At 26.8% G+C, this 23,202-nt stretch overlaps 1 protein-coding gene and 1 long non-coding RNA gene across 2 annotated transcripts in view; both read right to left on the minus strand.

The window, feature by feature from the left end:
• Positions 1 to 23,202, minus strand: part of LOC126293748 (NADH-ubiquinone oxidoreductase chain 1-like) — a 37,572-nt gene that overhangs the window by 12,001 nt on the left and 2,369 nt on the right. The gene's annotated exons all lie outside the window — the stretch shown is intronic.
• LOC126293754 (uncharacterized) lies at positions 1,986 to 17,748 on the minus strand. The gene is made up of 2 exons (XR_007552357.1): positions 17,431 to 17,748; positions 1,986 to 2,085 (listed from the first exon to the last, which is right to left on the minus strand). It is a non-coding gene; the product is annotated as an uncharacterized LOC126293754 (long non-coding RNA).

Consider the following 23,202-nt stretch of genomic DNA (forward strand, 5'->3'; position numbering starts at 1 on the left):
GAAAATAAATTCACGGCCTAAGATGAAAAACTTCATATCATTGATTCCACAAAACAATATTTTTAATTAAAATACTTAAGCAAACTAAACAAAGAAATATTCACCCTTTAAACAGAGAATATTTAAAGGCAATCAATGTAAAAGTAAAAGATGATATTCACGAAAATAACCAAGAGAACAAGTATAAACACCAGAATAATAATTTCCATGCTGAGAATAAGAATATATATACAAAGTATAAACAGCTCTAAAAAAAAGATAAAAAAATCAAAGCAAAGAATCTAAAAGAAGATCAAGATATAATTCTATTTAATAATCTAATTTCACCTACCAAATTTAAAGAAGGAGGAGCAGCCATATTTGATGATCTTAAAAGAAAGCATCATAAAGCCATTCTTGGCATCATATTAATTATACCCTTGTTAATTAATAATCTTTGTCTACCTAAACGTTCATAAATAATATTAGATAAACAAAATAAACCAGAAGAATATAAACCATGACCAACCATTAGAGAAAGAGAACCTACACAACCTCAACAATTCATAGTCATCAATCCACCAATAAACATTCTTATATGAGCAACAGAAGAATATGTAATTAAAGACTTTAAATCAACCTGACGAAAACAAATAAATCTTACAATAACACCCCCAGATAAACCCAAAGATAATCAAAAATAGTTAAACTTTAAACCCAAATAAGAAATAACCTTTATAACACGAAAAATACCATAACCACCTAACTTTAATAAAACACCAGCAAGAATCATTCTACCTGAAATAGGTGCCTCTACATGAGCCTTAGGAAGTCATAAATGAACCAAAAACATAGGTATCTTAACTAAAAAAGCCAAAATTATAAATACATAAAACATAAAATAATAAGAACCAAAATCAACTAATAAAGGAAAATATAAAGTATTAGAAAAATCATAAACCTTAAATAAAACTAATAATAAAGGTAATCTAGCAACCAAAGTATAAAAAATTAAATAAACACCAGCCTGCAAACGCTCAGGTTGATAACCCCAACCCAAAATTAAAAGTAAAGTAGGAACTAATCTAGCCTAAAAAAAAATATAAAAAGAAAGAAGACTTAATCTAGCAAATGAACAGTAAAGCATAATTATTAAAATCAAAAAAATTAGAATGATATGAACTTAAATAAACTGAACCTCTAGCAGTGATTATTAAAGAACAAATCCAAAAACTAAGCAAAATTAAACTAAAAGAAAAATAATCAATACCAAAATAATATCTAATCATATTCAAATCAGCAAATGAATAAACACAAATTATAAACACAAAACTCGACAGAAACATAATGAATGAACCAACCATCAACAATTATTTAATAAACAAAGAGGGATCAAAAAAATAGTTATAAATAAATACTTTAACATAAAGATAAACCAAAAGAATTAAAAAAAATCATTACCATGAGAACGAATTATTGAAACTGAAATAGAAAGACCTAAAGCACCCTCACAAACAGAAAAAACTAAAAAAATAACAGGAAAAAAATAATCATAATCAAACTCAATAAGAAAAACAATAACTAATATAAATAAAGAAAGAACAATATATTCTAATCTCAAAAGAACCATTAATAAATGTTTACGTTTAGAAGAAAAAACATAAACCCCAGCAAAATAAATCAATAAAGAAGTAAAAATAGAGAATATAAACATTAGTTTTAATAGTTTAAAAAAAACGCCGGTCTTGTAAACCGGAAATAAGTCCAGCCCCCACTTTTAAAACTTCAGAGGTGAAAAAGCTTCCATCATCGGTCCCCAAAACCGATATTTTAAATAAACTAACCCCTGAAATGATCAAAATAAAAATGATACCATTATCAAATGTAATAAATATTAATTTTATTAAATTAAGACACCCAATATCAATAATGCTTTTTATTATCCTTCAAACCTTCCTAGTTGGATTAATAACAGGAACAATAATAGAAAGATATGATTAGTATGGTTAATTCATCCAAATAATATAAATCTTAGTCATATAGGTAGGGCAATTGCAAATGTTAATGCTAAATGTCTTGTTCTAGTAAAAATATAAGGGAATAATCCTATGAAATTGTTAAATAATATTATAATAAGAATTGAGATGAAAATGAATGTTGTTCCTTTAAATGATTTTGGTCCAAGTAGTGTTTTAAATTCATTATGTAAGGTTAAATTTAGTTTATTTCAGATAATGTTAATTCGTGATGGTGTAAGTCAAAATAGTGATGGGATTAATAATAGTCCTAGAAATGTTCTAGTTCTATTTAATGATAAATTAAAGATGTTAGTTGATGGGTCAAATGTTGAGAATAGATTTGTTATCATTTTCAATTTAAGTTTTTTATTTCAATTGTTCCTTTTTGTGCTCTTTTAATAAGGTTAGGTTTAAATGAGAAGAAGTTTATTTGATTAAACAACATTAATGTAGCTGAAAATATAATGAATAGTGAGAATCATATAAGAGGGGATGTTTGAGGGATTTGGATATAATTTCCCCATCAGAAGTAGTCGTTAATTTACTATTATTTGGTTTAAGAGACCATTACTTACTTTCAGTCATCTGATGAATTTCAAGGTGTACTAATTTTTCTAGTTACTTTAGATTGACACTCTAATGTTATTTATTTTAACTAACTCCTTAAATTATCTTAGATAATCACTTAATAAATAAATTTACTGAAGTTCTTTCAATTACAGTTGGTATAAATCTGTGGTTTGCTCCACAGATTTCTGAGCATTGTCCAAAGAATAATCCAGGTCGATTTATTGTGAATGTTCCTTGATTTAACCGACCTGGCGTTGCATCAATTTTAACCCCTAATGCAGGAACTGCTCATAAGTGTAGAACATCTGATGCTCTTGTTAATACTCGTACTTCTGTATTTATTGGTAGGATTGTTCAGTTATCTACATCTAGCAGTCGAAATCCATCATTTTCTAGGTCTTGTTCTGGTGTTATATAAATGTCAAATTCTACGTCTATGAAGTCTGAATATTCATATCTTCAATATCATTGTCGTCCAATGGTTTTAATTGTGATTATTGCATCTACTGAATCATCAAGTAAATATAATAGTCGTAATGATGGAAGGGCAATAAAAATTAATGTAATTGCTGGTAAAGCTGTTCAGATTGTTTCAAGTAAATGTCCATGAAGTATATTACGGTTAGTATAGGCAATAAATAATATATAACTTAAGGCATAACCTACAATTACTGTAATTAATAATAATACGACCATAGTATGATCATGAAAGAATGATAATTGTTCCATTAATGGTGAAGCTCCATCTTGAAGAGATAAATTTGATCATGTTGCCATTAATAAATATTTTCTAATAAAAGGTCAAACCTTTATTTGTAGAGCTTAAATCTACTGCACTAATCTGCCATATTAGAATCTAGAGATTAATGGTAATTCTGAGTAACTATGTTCTGCAGGAGGGTTATTTTGTAGTCATTCTGTTGATCTTCTTATGTTAGCTCTAAATATAATTGCTCGGTTTGTAACCATTCTTTCTCATATAATTACAATGAATACAATGATTCCTACAATAGAAATTGTAGACCCAATTCTTGATACTACGTTTCATGATGTATATGCGTCTGGGTAGTCTGAGTATCGTCGAGGTATTCCTGCTAATCCTAGGAAGTGTTGAGGAAAGAATGTTAAGTTTACTCCAATGAATATAATTGTAAATTGGATTTTTCATCATGTATTATTTATAGTTAATCCTGATAATAGTGGATATCATTGAATGACACCTCCTATAATTGCAAATACTGCTCCTATAGATAATACATAATGAAAGTGGGCTACTACATAATATGTATCATGTAATACAATATCAAGTGATGAATTTGCTAATACTAATCCTGTTAATCCACCAATTGTAAATAGGAAAATAAATCCTAGAGCTCATTATAATGGTGGATTGAACTTGAATTTAGTTCCATATAATGTAGCTAATCATCTAAATACCTTAATTCCTGTAGGTACAGCAATAATTATTGTTGCTGATGTAAAATATGCTCGTGTGTCAACATCCATTCCTACTGTAAATATATGATGTGCTCATACAATAAATCCTATTAGTCCAATTGATAGTATAGCATAAATTATACCTAATGTTCCAAATGATTCAATTTTTCCTCTTTCTTGACATACAATATGTGAAATAATTCCGAACCCCGGTAGAATTAAAATATAAACTTCTGGGTGTCCAAAGAATCAAAATAGATGTTGATATAGAATTGGGTCACCCCCTCCTGCAGGGTCAAAGAATGATGTATTTAAATTTCGATCTGTTAATAATATAGTAATAGCTCCTGCTAAAACTGGAAGTGAAAGAAGGAGAAGTAATGCTGTAATAGCTACTGATCATACAAATAAAGGTGTTTGATCTAAAGTTATACTTTCTGATCGTATATTAATTGCTGTTGTAATGAAATTTACTGCACCAAGAATAGATGATACACCTGCTAAGTGTAGTGAAAAAATAGCTAGATCTACAGATGCACCCCCGTGTGCAATAGCTCCTGCTAGAGGAGGGTAAACTGTTCATCCTGTACCAGCACCATTATCTACTATAGAACATGTAAGAAGAACGGTTAGTGAAGTTGGTAGTAATCAAAAACTTATATTATTTATTCGTGGAAATGCTATATCTGGTGCACCAATTATTAGTGGAACAAGTCAATTACCAAATCCACCAATTATAATAGGTATTACTATAAAGAAAATTATTACGAATGCGTGAGCTGTAATAATAACATTATAAATCTGGTCATCCCCAATTAGAGATCCGGGTTGACCAAGTTCAGCACGAATAAGTATTCTTATTGATGTTCCTACTATTCCTGCTCATGCTCCAAATAGAAAATATAAAGTACCAATGTCCTTATGGTTTGTTGAGAATAATCATTTTTGCGGTAAGATGGCTGAATTTTAGGTGGTAGACTGTAAATCTACTTATGAGATGTTTTCTCTCTTATCATATTTAGGTGTTATATTCAATTATGATTCTGGACTGCAATTCTAGAGGTGTAAAGTTTTACTAAGGCCTAAAAGATTATTCTTTTAATTATAACTTTGAAGGTTATTAGTTTGATTAACTTAAGTCCTTAGTATAATGAAATTAAGGTTGATGTTGAAATCAATCCTATTGCTGAAATTATTACTGTTATAGGAAGAATGATTCTTGATTTTTGTGACTTTATCTTTATAGATCACGAATTTTCTGTGTATGATATAATTAGAGCTGAGAATCTAATACGTATATAGTAGTATAGTGTAATTGTAGTTAATACAACTATAATAGTTATAATAGTTGTTATATTGTTTTCTATTAACGATTGTATTACAATTCATTATGGTAAGAATCCAAGGAATGGTGGTAGTCCACCTAAAGGTAATAAAGATAAGAATATTATGAATTTATTTTCGGTTTTTATATTTCTGGCTGAATAAATTTGATTTATGAAAAATAAATTTATTAGCTTAAATAATAAAACTATAATTAATTTTAATAGTGAGTAAATAATGAAGTATAGTTCTCAGATGTTTTCTCTGACTGTTAATGATCTAATTATTCAACCTAGATGTCTGATTGATGAATATGCTAAAAGTTGTCGTAAGGATGTTTGATTTAAACCTCCTATTGCCCCAATAATAATTCTTAAGATAATAATTGTTCAAATAAAAGTTCTTAATTGAATACAATAGGATAAGACCATTATTGGGGCGATTTTTTGTCATGTTATTAATGTTAAACAATTATTTCATCTTGATGCTCCTATAACTTCTGGAAATCAGAAATGGAAAGGTGCAGCTCCAATCTTTAATAATAGTCTAGATCTAATTATTATTGATGGGATAAATTCTGTTTCCCATCCCATGGGATATTTTATTTGAATCAGCAAAATTGAAAATAATAATATTGTCGATGCTATTGCTTGGACAATAAAATATTTAATTAATGATTCGTTTATTATTATATTTTTATTTCTTGTTAGGAGCGGAATAAATGAAAGTAAGTTGATCTCAAGTCCTATTCAAACCCCAAATCAGGAATTAGATGAAATGGACAGGATCGTTCCTATCATTAATGTTGATAGGAAGAGAAGTTTTGTAGAGTTGTTGGTCATTAAAAAGGAGAGGATTGATACCTCTATAAATGGGGTATGAACCCATTAGCTTGTTTAGCTTACCTTTTTACATTAAGGTGTATGATGCACGTTAGTTTTTGATACTAAAGGAGGTAGTTTAATTCTATCTTATGTAATTTTAATGAAGGTAATTTTATTTAGTTTAATTACCCTATCAAGGTAACCCTATAATCAGGCACTTCATTTATTTAATATATAAATCGAAAGTTTTTTTTGAATTTCTTTTATGTATTATTTTGTTTAATTAGAATTAATTTATCCTGCTCCTTTTATTTTTTATATATATATATATAATAAATAATTTATATTAATATATTACATTTAATTAAAATTAGAAGATTATTATTTCATCTTATTATTATTAATTGATTATTATAATACATTCATTTACCTAGGATTATAGCTACTTATGTTTTTAGCTTAAAATGTGTTATTATAATATAATATATATAATAATATGTAATTTAATATTTAATATTATTATAATTGGATATAATAAATAAAATTATTAATTTTAATATATAAAATATTATAATAATATAAATAATTATATTAATTATAATAATATAATTAACATAATTTATCTATAATTAGATTATTTAACTAATATATATATAAGTTAACTTAATATAAAAAAAGAATTCATATTAATAACATATTATATTAAATTACATAATTGTATAAAATATATTTATTATATTATTTAACCTTTCCTTATTTATTAGTGAAAAGAAAGATTAAATAAGAAAGAATATAATACAATTATTGCTATACATGTTCCAATTAATCTTTAATTATAGATAATAGAGAAGTTGTTTTGGTCATACAGGCGAGCGTTTCTTTTTTTTTGTTAATGTTTGTTTTTATTTTCTTTTTTTTCTTTAAATATTTGAATCTTTTATTTTTTCCTGATTTAATAAATTTAAAAATTTTTTATTTTTTATTTTTAAAAGTTTTATTCTTGCTTGTTTAATCACTTTTTCTTTGTATTATATGTAAGTTTTGTTAGACTAAATGTTCTTTTTGCAGTAATCTGATTTAATTATCAAGTGATTTTGGATTTAGCAATTGATTTAGTATCGGCATAATTCGTGCCAGCAGCCGCGGTTATACGATTGATACAAGTGAATATTATTGGTTAAAACAGTTGTTTATACTATTAGGGTTGAAATATAAATTTGTAAGGTGAAATGTTAAAATTTATTTGTGGCCCTTTTTATGAATCTGTGAAATTTAAATAATAAACTAGTATTAGATACCCTATTATTTTAAATGTTAATTATATTTACCAGGGTACTATTAGTTAAGGTCTTTAAACCCAAAGAATTTGGCGGTATCTCATTCCATTCAGAGGAACCTACCCCATGATTGATAATACACGATTTACTCTACTTAATTTATTTGTTTGTATATCTCCGTTATCAGAGAATCTTTTTAGAGTTATAATTCTCAAGATTTATAATTATAACATATTTCAGGTCAAGGTGCAGCTTATAGTTAAGAGGAGGTGGGTTACAATAGATTTTTGTTTATAACGGATTTGATAGTGAAATACTGTTAATGAAGGTGGATTTGATAGTAATTTAATTTATTTAATTTAACTGATATCGGCTCTGAGATGTGTACACATCGCCCGTCGCTATCATTATTGATTATTCTATTCTATTTTAAAGTAGCTTCAATTTAGATGAGATAAGTCGTAACATAGTAGATGTACTGGAAAGTGTATCTAGGAAGAGTTTCAAGATATAACTTATTAGTAAAGTGTTTCATTTACACTGAAAATTTTTCTGTGCAAATCAGGATATCTTGATTATTTATTTTATTATATTTATTTTTGTTTATTTAATTATTTAATATAAATAATTTTATAGTATTTTTGTCTTAGTATATTTTATAGAATTGATTTTTTAAATTATAGTGTATTGGTAATGTAAGTGTTTTATGAAATATTATTTTAAATTTATTTAAGTAGATTTTATTTATTGTACCTTTTGTATCAGGGTTTATCAAAATTTTAGTATTTATTTTACTTGTCTCGATTTGGGTTGATTTATAAATAATTTATAGTTAATGTATCATAATTATTATTAAATTATTTATAGAAATGAGATGTTAATCGTTTCCCAAGATATCTAGTTTCTTAAGAAAAAATTTAATTTTTTAAAGTTATTTGTTTTTATTTAATTTTTTAAGTAAAAATATTATCTTATTTATTCTTTAAGGGATAAGCTTTGAAGTTAATAACCTATAATTTATTTTATAGAAATATAATAGTAAGCTTTAAACCAGCTATCTTTAAGATTACGTTTTAGTTCATTATATTTTATCTTGATTTTATAAATATTTTATATTTTTATTAAGATTATTAATTTAATTTTAAAATTTTTGTAATAATGATAGAATTAGTATATTTATTTGTATGAAATTTTTACCTTGTGAACTTATTATAAGGAACTAGGCAAAATTGATTTCCGCCTGTTTATCAAAAACATGTCCTCTTGTTTATACTTTGAGGTCTGGCCTGCTCACTGAGCGTATTTTTAGAGAGCCGCGGTATTTTGACCGTGCAAAGGTAGCATAATCATTAGTCTCTTAATTAGTGGCTGGAATGAATGGCTTGACGGGAAATCAACTGTCTCTTAATAAATTTTTGAATTTAACTTTTGAGTCAAAAGGCTTAAATTCTTCTTTAGGACGAGAAGACCCTATAGAGCTTGACCATTTTACTTTTATATAGTTTTTTGTTTTTCTTTCTATATTTAATGATGATTTTTGTTGGGGTGACATGAAGAATAGATAAACTCTTCATTATTATATCATTTATTTATGTTTGTTATTTTGATCCATAATTTATGATCATAAGATTAAGTTACCTTAGGGATAACAGCGTAATTGTTTTTGAGAGCTCATATCGACAAAACAGATTGCGACCTCGATGTTGGATTAAGAAAAATTTTGGGTGCAGGAGCCCAATGATTAGGTCTGTTCGACCTTTAAATTCTTACTTGATCTGAGTTCAGACCGGCGTGAGCCAGGTCGGTTTCTATCCTAAGATTATTTATCCATATTAGTACGAAAGGACCATATGGTTAAAATATTTTTTGTTATATTGATTAATATTAATTTATTTACTATTTTGACAGATTAATGTGTTGAATTTAGAATTCGTTTATGTAGATTTTTTTCTACAAATAGTATTGATACTTTATGATTTATTTATATTTATTTTGAATTTTCTTTTATTGGTTATTTGTGTTTTAATTAGTGTTGCCTTTTTAACTTTATTAGAGCGTAAGGTTTTAGGTTATATTCAGATTCGAAAGGGTCCAAATAAGGTAGGTTTTGTTGGAATTCCTCAGCCATTTAGGGATGCTATTAAGTTAATTTGTAAGGAGCAGCCAATTCCTATTATATCTAATTACCTACTTTATTATTTTTCCCCTGTTTTTAATTTAATGATTTCTTTAGCCGTTTGAGTAACTTTTCCTTATTTAACTTATATGTGTTCTTTTTCTTATGGATTTTTATTTTTTTTATGTTGTACTAGGTTAGGTGTTTATACTGTTATAATTGCTGGTTGATCTTCTAATTCAAATTATTCATTATTAGGTAATCTTCGTTCTGTTGCTCAAACAATTTCTTATGAAGTTAGTTTAGCTTTAATTTTATTGTCTTTAATTATTTTAATTGGTAGTTTTAATATGTTTGATTTTATAAACTATCAGCTTTATTGTTGATTTATTATTATTTCTTTTCCTTTAGCTTTAGCTTGTTTTGCTTCTTGTTTAGCTGAAACTAATCGTACTCCTTTTGATTTTGCTGAAGGGGAATCTGAGTTAGTTTCAGGATTTAATATTGAGTATGGTGCGGGTGGTTTTACTTTAATTTTTTTAGCTGAATATACTAGAATTGTCTTCATAAGAATATTATTGGCTTTAATTTTTTTAGGTGGTGATTTTTATTCTTTTATATTTTTTATTAAGCTTGCTATTATATCTTTTGGTTTTATTTGGGTTCGTGGAACATTACCACAGTTTCGTTATGATAAATTAATGTACTTAGCTTGAAAAAGTTTTTTACCTTTATCTTTGAATTTTTTTATTTTCTTTGTTGGTACAAAGATTTTATTTATATCATTTGTTAAGTGAAATTTTTTGAGAAAAGTTAATAGAAGAGTTAAACTTCTAATTTTATGTTTTCAAAACATATGCTTTTCCTAAGCTAATTAACTTTATTCCTTAATTAATTTATCTCATGCGTTTGCGACATGGACATTAATTAAGAAATATGTAAAGTAGATAGTTGTTAAGATTTGACCTGTTATAATATAAGGTTCCTCAACAGGTCGTTTACCAATTCACGTTAGTAAGCATACAACAACTACTATAATTCAGAATAAAATTTGATTAATAGGGTAAAATTGAATGCCTCGGAATGGTGTTTTATTATAAAATGGTAAAATTATTAAGATTCTAATTGATAAAAATAATGCAATAACACCTCCTAATTTATTAGGGATAGATCGTAGAATTGCATATGCAAATAGGAAATATCACTTTGGTTGAATGTGAACTGGTGTTACTAATGGGTTGGCAGGTACAAAGTTATCTGGATCTCCTAATAGGTAAGGATTGATTAAACATAGTATAATTAATAATGATGTTATTATTACAAATGTAATAGAATCCTTAAAGGTAAAGTATGGATGGAATGGAATTTTTTCAATATCTCCATTTAGTCCAAGAGGATTATTAGATCCTGTTTGGTGAAGAAAAAATAAATGAATTGCTGCTATAGCAGCAATAATAAATGGTAATACAAAATGGAATGTGAAGAATCGATTTAATGTTGGATTATCAACAGCGAATCCTCCTCATACTCATTGGACTAAATCTGTTCCTAAGTATGGGATTGCTGATAATAAATTAGTAATTACTGTTGCACCTCAAAATGATATTTGGCCTCAGGGTAAGACATATCCCATAAATTCAGTTGCTATAACTAAAAATAAAATCACTGTACCAATTATACAGGTATGTATATATATATAAGATCCGTAGTAAATTCCCCTTCCTACATGTAAGTAAATACAAATAAAAAATATAGATGCTCCATTTGCATGTAAGGTTCGGATAATTAAACCGTTATTTACGTCTCGGCAGATGTGTACTACACTACTGAATGCTATTTCAATATTTGATGTATAATGTATAGCTAAAAATAGTCCAGTGATTTTAACAACTGCTAGTACTGCTAAAAATAAATAAATTATTATTATTATTGTAATAATGAATGTTGGTCTGTTATATAATTTTTCTAAAGATATTGTTATTTCTTGATAATTGATTGAATTATCAATATTTATAGTTTCGGTGTTTTTGAAAAAGTCTATAAATATAGATATATCTAGAATAATTAATATTGATATGATAAATACTCACATTATTAATGTAATAGTTATAGTAATTGATTTAGGCTGAAATATTTCGTTTGATGCAATTCTTGTAATGTAAATAAATAATACTAGTATACCACCAAGAAATGTTAAAAATAAAATATATGATAATCAATATCTTTCCATTATTGTTCCTGTTATTAATCCAATTAGGAAGGTTTGAAGGATAATAAAAAGCATTATTGATATTGGGTGTCTTAATTTAATAAAATTAATATTTATTTCATTTGATAATGATATAATTATTATTTTGATCATTTCAGGGGTTAATTTATTTAAAATATCGGTTTTGGGGACCGATGAAGGAAGCTTTTCCACCTCTGAAGTTTTAAAAGTGGGGGCTGGACTTATTTCCGGTTTACAAGACCGGCGTTTTTTTTAAACTATTAAAACTAATGTTTATATTCTCTATTTTTACTTCTTTATTGATTTATTTTGCTGGTGTTTATGTTTTTTCTTCTAAACGTAAACATTTATTTATGGTTCTTTTGAGATTAGAATATATTGTTTCTTTCTTTATTTATATTAGTTATTGTTTTTCTTATTGAGTTTGATTATGATTATTTTTTTCCTGTTATTTTTTTAGTTTTTTCTGTTTGTGAGGGTGCTTTAGGTCTTTCTATTTTAGTTTCAATAATTCGTTCTCATGGTAATGATTTTTTTAATTCTTTTGGTTTATCTTAATGTTAAAGTATTTATTTATAACTATTTTTTTGATCCCTCTTTGTTTATTAAATAATTGTTGATGGTTGGTTCATTCTTTAATGTTTCTGTCGAGTTTTGTGTTTATAATTTGTGTTTATTCATATGCTGATTTGAATATAATAAGATATTATTTTGTATTGACTATTTTTCTTTTAGTTTAATTTTGCTTAGTTTTTGGATTTGTTCTTTAATAATCACTGCTAGAGGTTCAGTTTATTTAAGTTCATATCATACTAATTTTTTTGATTTTAATAATTATGCTTTACTGTTCATTTGCTAGATTAAGTCTTCTTTCTTTTTATATTTTTTTTTTGAGGCTAGATTAGTTCCTACTTTACTTTTAATTTTGGGTTGGGGTTATCAACCTGAGCGTTTGCAGGCTGGTGTTTATTTAATTTTTTATACTTTGGTTGCTAGATTACCTTTATTATTAGTTTTATTTAAGGTTTATGATTTTTCTAATACTTTATATTTTCCTTTATTAGTTGATTTTGGTTCTTATTATTTTATGTTTTATGTATTTATAATTTTGGTTTTTTTAGTTAAGATACCTATGTTTTTGGTTCATTTATGACTTCCTAAGGCTCATGTAGAGGCCCCTATTTCAGGTAGAATGATTCTTGCTGGTGTTTTATTAAAGTTAGGTGGTTATGGTATTTTTCGTGTTATAAAGGTTATTTCTTATTTGGGTTTAAAGTTTAATTATTTTTGATTATCTTTGGGTTTATCTGGGGGTGTTATTGTAAGATTTATTTGTTTTCGTCAGGTTGATTTAAAGTCTTTAATTGCATATTCTTCTGTTCTCTTTCTCTAATGGTTGGTCTTGGTTTATGTTCTTCTGGTTTATTTTGTTTATCTAATATTATTTATGAACGTTTAGGTAGACGAAGATTATTAATTAACAAGGGTATAATTAATTTGATGCCAAGAATGGCTTTATGATGATTTCTTTTAAGATCATCAAATATGGCTGCTCCTCCTTCTTTAAATTTGTTAGGTGAAATTAGATTATTAAATAGAATTATATCTTGATCTTCTTTTAGATTCTTTGCTTTGATTTTTTTATCTTTTTTTAGTGCTGTTTATACTTTGTATATATATTCTTATTCTCAGCATGGAAATTATTATTCTGGTGTTTACACTTGTTCTCTTGGTTATTTTCGTGAATATCATCTTTTACTTTTACATTGATTGCCTTTAAATATTCTCTGTTTAAAGGGTGAATATTTCTTTGTTTAGTTTGCTTAAGTTTTTTAATTAAAAATATTGTTTTGTGGAATCAATGATATGAAGTTTTTCATCTTAGGCCGTGAATTTATTTTCTATTTGTTCTTTGAGTTTTTTTCTTTGTTTTTTTCGAGAACTATAATTTTTATTTTAGGTATTTATTATTTAATAATTGATTATAGAGTTTTTGTTGAGTGAGAGCTTTTCAATTTAAATGGTTCTATAGTTGTTATAACTTTAATTTTGGATTGAATATCTCTTATTTTTATATCTTTTGTTATATATATTTCTTCTTTGGTTATTTATTATAGGAGGATTATATATCTGGTGAAAAGAATATAAATCGTTTTATTATTATTGTTTTAATATTTATTATTTCTATAGGTTTTTTAATTATTAGTCCTAATTTAATTAGAATTTTATTAGGTTGAGATGGTTTAGGTTTAGTTTCTTATTGTTTAGTTATTTATTATCAAAATGTAAAATCTTATAGTGCTGGTATATTAACTGCACTTTCTAATCGTATTGGTGATGTTGCTATTTTAATTTCTATTGCATGAATGTTAAATTTTGGTGGTTGCAATTATATTTATTATTATGATTTTATTTCTAATTCTTTTGAAATAAAGCTCATTACTATATTAATTGTTTTAGCAGCTATAACTAAGAGAGCTCAGATTCCTTTCTCTTCATGACTTCCTGCTGCTATAGCAGCTCCTACTCCTGTTTCTGCTTTAGTTCATTCTTCTACTCTTGTTACTGCTGGTGTTTATTTATTAATTCGTTTTAGACCAATATTAGATACTTACAATTGTGGTTGATTTTTACTTTTAATTGGTTGTATAACTATATTTATGGCTGGATTGGGCGCTAATTTTGAATTTGATTTGAAGAAGATTATTGCTCTTTCTACTTTAAGACAACTTGGTTTAATAATAAGAATTTTGGCTATGGGTTATCCAAAGCTTGCATTTTTTCATTTATTGGCTCATGCTTTATTTAAGGCATTATTATTTATATGTGCAAGTTCAATAATTCATAATTTGAAGGATTCTCAGGATATTCGTTTTATAGGATCAATTGTTAATTTCATACCTTTAACTTCAGTTTGTTTTAATGTCTCTAGTTTATCTTTGTGTGGAATACCTTTTTTAGCGGGATTTTATTCAAAGGATTTAATTCTTGAGATGGTTTGTTTAAGATGAATTAATTGTTTAATTTTTTTTCTTTATTTTTTTTCTACTGGTTTAACTGCTTCTTATTCTTTTCGTTTGTTTTATTATTCAATATCTGGTGATAATAATTTTTATTCTAGATTTTCTTTTGATGATAAGGGTTATTATATTTCATTTGGAATAATTGGTCTATTGTTTGTTGCTGTTTTTGGTGGTAGTCTTTTATCTTGATTAATTTTTCCTATTCCTCATGTGATTGCTTTACCTTATTATTTAAATTTTTTAACTATTACAGTTGTTATTTTAGGTGCTTATTTAGGTTATCTTATTTCTAATTTTGATTTTTCTCATAATTTGTTTTCTTTAAGTATACTTTCTTTTGTCAGATTTGCTGGTTCTATATGATTTATACCTTTTCTTTCAACTAAGTTTATTAGATATATTCCTTTAAAAATAGGTTATTATTCATCTAAGTCATTTGATTTTGGTTGGGGTGAATTACTTGGTGGTCAAGGTTTATATAGATTATTTATTTATTTAATTGGTTATATTCAAGGTTGATATGATTCTAATTTCAAGATTTATCTTTTAACTTTTATTTTTTGAATATTTATTTTGGTAATATTATTTTTCGTTTACTTAAATAGCTTATAATTAGAGCGTGACACTGAAGATGTTAAGGAAGTATTTTTACTTTTAGGTATTTATAAATATAGATATATTATTTTTAAAGTGAAAATGTAATGTTTTATTTAAACTATATAAATTTTAGAAATGTTAATGGAGTTTAACCGCTAATATAAAAAGTTAGCAGCTTTCATATTGGCTTTACATTTCCTTAATTGGAACTATTATAGTTCAATTATATTATTAACAGTAATACGCCTCTTTTTGGCTTCAACTAATAAGAATAAGGGTAGTATATACCAATCTTACAGGTCGAAACTGACTGCAATATTTCGCTTCTTATTCTATTTAAGGTTGATTGATATTATCAATACTTTTTGAATGCAACCCAAATGTTATGTTTAACTACAACCCTTTATTCTGCTCATTGTAATGCTCCTTGAATTCATTCATGGTATAGTCCACCTAGTAGAACTAGAATAAAAAATATTGTTGATACTGTTCAGATTATAATATCTGATGTTTTAAAAATAATTACAATTGGTAGAATTAGTGCAATTTCTACATCAAAAATTAAAAAGATTACTGCGATTAGGAAGAATCGTAGTGAGAATGGTATTCGTGCTGATCTTTTTGGATCAAACCCACATTCAAATGGTGATCTTTTTTCTCGATCATTAATTAATTTTTTTGATAGTGTTGTTGCCAGGATTATAACAATTATTGGAATAATAAATCTAATGAAAACTCTTGTGGATAGAATTAGAATTGTTTTTCTTGATTTATATCAAGCTTTCTGATTGGAAGTCAAATGTACTATTTATACTAGAAAAACAATTATCTACCTCATCAATAAATAGAGATATATAAGAATAATCATACTACGTCTACGAAGTGTCAGTATCATGCTGCTGCTTCAAATCCAAAGTGGTGTCTTGGTGAGAATTGATTTATTGAGTGTCGAAGTAGACATGTTAATAAAAATATTGTTCCAATAATTACGTGTAAACCATGGAATCCTGTTGCAACAAAGAATGTTGACCCATAAACTGCATCTGCAATGGTAAAAGGTGCTTCTCAATATTCATATGCTTGGAGTATTGTAAAGTATAGTCCTAATAACACTGTGAAGAATAATCCTTGTAGTGCTTGAGTATGATTAGATTCCATTAAACTATGATGTGCTCATGTTACTGTTACTCCTGATGCTAAAAGAATAGCTGTATTAAGTAATGGAATTTGTATAGGGTTAAAGGGTTGAATTCCTATTGGAGGTCATAGTATTCCTAGTTCAATTGTTGGTGCTAATCTTCTTCTAAAGAATGCTCAAAAAAAAGAAACGAAAAATAATACCTCTGATGCAAAAATAAAATTATTCCTCATCGTAATCCAATTGATACAAATCCTGTATGTAATCCTTGATATGTTCCTTCTCGTACTACATCTCGTCATCATTGAATTATGGTTAGTAGGGTAATTCCAAATCCAATTATAAATAAGTTAATATTAAATAGGTGGAATCATTTTGCTAGTCCTGATACTAGGACTATTGCTCCAATTGCTCCTGTTAATGGTCAAGGTCTATAGTCTACTAAGTGGAATGGGTGGTTTGAGTGAGTTGTTAACATAGGTTTAATATACTTCTCTAGAATATAGAGTTCGTAGAATTGAGAAAACATAGGCTTGAATTATTGCTACTGCTGATTCTAGAATTAATAGAAGTATTTGTCCAATAATTAGTAATGAGATTAAGTTTATTGCTATAGATGGTCCTGTGTTTCCTAATAAGGTTAATAATAAGTGTCCTCCAATTATATTTGCTGCTAACCGTACTGCTAATGTACCTGGTCGAATAACATTACTAATTGTTTCAATTAGTACTATAAATGATATTAATGCGGGCGGTGTACCTTGTGGTACAAGGTGTGTTAATATATGATTAGTATGGTTAATTCATCCAAATAATATAAATCTTAGTCATATAGGTAGGGCAATTGCAAATGTTAATGCTAAATGTCTTGTTCTAGTAAAAATATAAGGGAATAAACCTATGAAATTGTTAAATAATATTATAATAAGAATTGAGATGAAAATGAATGTTGTTCCATTAAATGATTTTGGTCCAAGTAGTGTTTTAAATTCATTATGTAAGGTTAAATTTAGTTTATTTCAGATAATGTTAATTCGTGATGGTGTAAGTCAAAATAGTGATGGGATTAATAATAGTCCTAGAAATGTTCTAGTTCAATTTAATGATAAATTAAAGATGTTAGTTGATGGGTCAAATGTTTAGAATAGATTTGTTATCATTTTCAATTTAAGTTTTTTATTTCAATTGTTCCTTTTTCTGCTCTTTTAATAAGGTTAGGTTTAAATGAGAAGAAGTTTATTTGATTAAACAAGATTAATGTAGCTGAAAATATAATGAATAGTGAGAATCATATAAGAGGGGATATTTGAGGGATTTGGATATAATTTCCCCATCAGAAGTAGTCGTTAATTTACTATTATTTGGTTTAAGAGACCATTACTTACTTTCAGTCATCTGATGAATTTCAAGGTGTACTAATTTTTTTAGTTACTTTAGATTGACACTCTAATGTTATTTATTTTAACTAACTCCTTAAATTATCTTAGATAATCACTTAATAAATAAATTTACTGTAGTTCTTTCAATTACAATTGGTATAAATCTGTGGTTTGCTCCACAGATTTCTGAGCATTGTCCAAAGAATAATCCAGGTCGATTTATTGTGAATGTTCCTTGATTTAACCGACCTGGCGTTGCATCAATTTTAACCCCTAATGCAGGAACTGCTCATGAGTGTAGAACATCTGATGCTCTTGTTAATACTCGTACTTCTGTATTTATTGGTAGGATTGTTCGGTTATCTACATCTAGCAGTCGAAATCCATCATTTTCTAGGTCTTGTTCTGGTGTTATATAAGTGTCAAATTCTACGTCTATGAAGTCTGAATATTCATATCTTCAATATCATTGTCGTCCAATGGTTTTAATTGTGATTATTGCATCTACTGAATCATCAAGTAAATATAATAGTCGTAATGATGGAAGGGCAATAAAAATTAATGTAATTGCTGGTAAAGCTGTTCAGATTGTTTCAATTAAATGTCCATGAAGTATATTACGGTTAGTATAGGCAATAAATAATATATAACTTAAGGCATAACCTACAATTACTGTAATTAATAATAATACGACCATAGTATGATCATGAAAGAATGATAATTGTTCCATTAATGGTGAAGCTCCATCTTGAAGAGATAAATTTGATCATGTTGCCATTAATAAATATATTCTAATAAAAGGTCAAACCTTTATTTGTAGAGCTTAAATCTACTGCACTAATCTGCCATATTAGAATCTAGAGATTAATGGTAATTCTGAGTAACTATGTTCTGTAGGAGGGTTATTTTGTAGTCATTCTGTTGATCTTCTTATGTTAGCTCTAAATATAATTGCTCGGTTTGTAACCATTCTTTCTCATATAATTACAATGAATATAATGATTCCTACAATAGAAATTGTAGACCCAATTCTTGATACTACGTTTCATGATGTATATGCGTCTGGGTAGTCTGAGTATCGTCGAGGTATTCCTGCTAATCGTAGGAAGTGTTGAGGAAAGTATGTTAAGTTTACTCCAATGAATATAATTGTAAATTGGATTTTTAATCATGTATTATTTATAGTTAATCCTGTAAATAGTGGATACATTGAATGACACCTCCTATAATTGCAAATACTGCTCCTATAGATAATACATAATGAAAGTGGGCTACTACATAATATGTATCATGTAATACAATATCAAGTGATGAATTTGCTAATACTAATCCTGTTAATCCACCAATTGTAAATAGGAAAATAAATCCTAGAGCTCATAATAATGGTGGATTGAACTTGAATTTAGTTCCATATAATGTAGCTAATCATCTAAATACCTTAATTCCTGTAGGTACAGCAATAATTATTGTTGCTGATGTAAAATATGCTCGTGTGTCAACATCCATTACTACTGTAAATATATGATGTGCTCATACAATAAATCCTATTAGTCCAATTGATAGTATAGCATAAATTATACCTAATGTTCCAAATGATTCAATTTTTCCTCTTTCTTGACATACAATATGTGAAATAATTCCGAACCCCGGTAGAATTAAAATATAAACTTCTGGGTGTCCAAAGAATCAAAATAGATGTTGATATAGAATTGGGTCACCCCCTCCTGCAGGGTCAAAGAATGATGTATTTAAATTTCGATCTGTTAATAATATAGTAATAGCTCCTGCTAAAACTGGAAGTGAAAGAAGGAGAAGTAATGCTGTAATAGCTACTGATCATACAAATAAAGGTGTTTGATCTAAAGTTATACTTTCTGATCGTATATTAATTGCTGTTGTAATGAAATTTACTGCACCAAGAATAGATGATACACCTGCTAAGTGTAGTGAAAAAATAGCTAGATCTACAGATGCACCCCCGTGTGCAATAGCTCCTGCTAGAGGAGGGTAAACTGTTCATCCTGTACCAGCACCATTATCTACTATAGAAGATGTAAGAAGAAGGGTTAGTGAAGGTGGTAGTAATCAAAAACTTATATTATTTATTCGTGGAAATGCTATATCTGGTGCACCAATTATTAGTGGAACAAGTCAATTACCAAATCCACCAATTATAATAGGTATTACTATAAAGAAAATTATTACGAATGCGTGAGCTGTAATAATAACATGATAAATCTGGTCATCCCCAATTAGAGATCCGGGTTGACCAAGTTCAGCACGAATAAGTATTCTTATTGATGTTCCTACTATTCCTGCTCATGCTCCAAATAGAAAATATAAAGTACCAATGTCCTTATGGTTTGTTGAGAATAATCATTTTTGCGGTAAGATGGCTGAATTTTAGGTGGTAGACTGTAAATCTACTTATGAGATGTTTTCTCTCTTATCATATTTAGGTCTTATATTCAATTATGATTCTAGACTGCAATTGTAGAGTTGTAAAATTTTACTAAGGCCTAAAAGATTATTCCTTTAATTATAACTTTGAAGGTTATTAGTTTGATTAACTTAAGTCCTTAGTATAATGAAATTAAGGTTGATGTTGAAATCAATCCTATTGTTGAAATTATTACTGTTATAGGAAGAATGATTCTTGATTTTTGGGACTTTATCTTTATAGATCACGAATTTTCTGTGTATGATATAATTGGAGCTGAGAATCTAATACGTATATAGTAGTAGAGTGTAATTGTAGTTAATACAACTATAATAGTTATAATAGTTGTTATATTGTTTTCTATTAACGATTGTATTACAATTCATTTTGGTAAGAATCCAAGGAATGGTGGTAGTCCACCTAAAGATAATAAAGATAAGAATATTATGAATTTAATTTCGGTTTTTATATTTCTGGCTGAATAAATTTGATTTATGAAAAATAAATTTATTTGCTTAAATAATAAAACTATAATTAATCTTAATAGTGAGTAAATAATGAAGTATAGTTCTCAGATGTTTTCTCTGACTGTTAATGATCTAATTATTCAACCTAGATGTCTGACTGATGAATATGCTAAAAGTTGTCGTAAGGATGTTTGATTTAAACCTCCTATTGCCCCAATAATAATTCTTAAGAAAATAATTGTTCAAATAAAAGTTCTTAATTGAATACAATAGGATAAGACCATTATTGGGGCGATTTTTTTGTCATGTTATTAATGTTAAACAATTATTTCATCTTGATGCTCCTATAACTTCTGGAAATCAGAAATGGAAAGGTGCAGCTCCAATCTTTAATAATAGTCTAGATCTAATTATTATTGATGGGATAAATTCTGTTTCCCATCCCATGGGATATTTTATTTGAATCAGCAAAATTGAAAATAATAATATTGTCGATGCTATTGCTTGGACAATAAAATATTTAATTGATGATTCGTTTATTATTATATTTTTATTTCTTGTTAGGAGCGGAATAAATGAAAGTAAGTTGATCTCAAGTCCTATTCAAACCCCAAATCAGGAATTTGATGAAATGGACAGCATCGTTCCTATCATTAATGTTGATAGGAAGAGAAGTTTTGTAGAGTTGTTGGTCATTAAAAAGGAGAGGATTGATACCTCTATAAATGGGGTATGAACCCATTAGCTTGTTTAGCTTACCTTTTTACATTAAGGTGTATGATGCACGTTAGTTTTTGATACTAAAGGAGGTAGTTTAATTCTATCTTATGTAATTTTAATGAAGGTAATTTTATTTACTTTATTTACCCTATCAAGGTAACCCTATAATCAGGCACTTCATTTATTTAATATATAAATCGAAAGTTTTTTTTTGAAATTCTTTTATGTATTATTTTGTTTAATTAGAATTAATTTATCCTGCTCCTTTTTTATATATATATATATATATAATAAATAATTTATATTAATATATTACATTTAATTAAAATTAAAAGATTATAAGTTCATCTTATTATTATTAATTGATTATTATAATACATTCATTTACCTAGGATTATAGCGACTTATGTTTTTAGCTTAAAATAGGTTATTATAATATAATATATATAATAATATGAAATTTAATATTTAATATTATTATAATTGGATATAATAAATAAAATTATTAATCTTAAATATAAAATATTATAATAATATAAATAATTATATTAATTATAATAATATAATTAACATAAATTATCTATAACTAGATTATTTAACTAATATATATATATATATAAGTTAACTTAATATAAAAGAAAGAATTCATATTAATAACATAGTATATTAAATTACATAATTGTATAAAATATATTTATTATAATATTTAATCTTTCTTTATTTATTAGTGAAGAGAAAGATTAAATAAGAAAGAATATAATACATTTATTGCTATACATGTTCCATATTAATCTTTAATTATATATAATAGAGAAGTTGTTGTGGTCATACAGGAGAGCGTTTCTTTTTTTTGTTAATGTTTGTGGTTTTTTCTTTTTTTGTCTTTAAATATTTGAATCTTTTATTTTTTCCTGATTTAATAAATTTAAAAATTTCTTATTTTTTATTTTTAAAAGTTTTATTCTTGCTTGTTTATTCACTTTTTCTTTGTATTATATGTAAGTTTTGTTAGACTAAATGTTCTTTTTGCAGTAATTTGATTTAATTAACAAGTGATTTTGGATTTAGCAATTGATTTAGTATCGGCATAATTCGTGCCAGCAGCCGCGGTTATACGATTGATACAAGTGAATATTATTGGTTAAAACAGTTGTTTATACTATTAGGGTTGAAATATAAATTTGTAAGGTGAAATGTTAAAATTTATTTGTGGCCCTTTTTATGAATTTGTGAAATTTAAATAATAAACTAGGATTAGATACCCTATTATTTTAAATGTTAATCATATTTACCAGGGTACTATTAGTTAAGGTCTTTAAACCCAAAGAATTTGGCGGTATCTCATTCCATTCAGAGGAACCTACCCCATGATTGATAATACACGATTTACTCTACTTAATTTATTTGTTTGTATATCTCCGTTATCAGAGAATCTTTTTAGAGTTATAATTCTCAAGATTTATAATTATAACATATTTCAGGTCAAGGTGCAGCTTATAGTTAAGAGGAGGTGGGTTACAATAGATTTTTGTTTATAACGGATTTGATAGTGAAATACTGTTAATGAAGGTGGATTTGATAGTAATTTAATTTATTTAATTTAACTGATATTGGCTCTGAGATGTGTACACATCGCCCGTCGCTATCATTATTGATTATTCTAT

The sequence above is a fragment of the Schistocerca gregaria genome, chromosome 10, assembly GCF_023897955.1.
Source record: "Schistocerca gregaria isolate iqSchGreg1 chromosome 10, iqSchGreg1.2, whole genome shotgun sequence".
In the NCBI taxonomy this organism is placed as follows: Eukaryota; Metazoa; Arthropoda; class Insecta; order Orthoptera; family Acrididae; genus Schistocerca; species Schistocerca gregaria.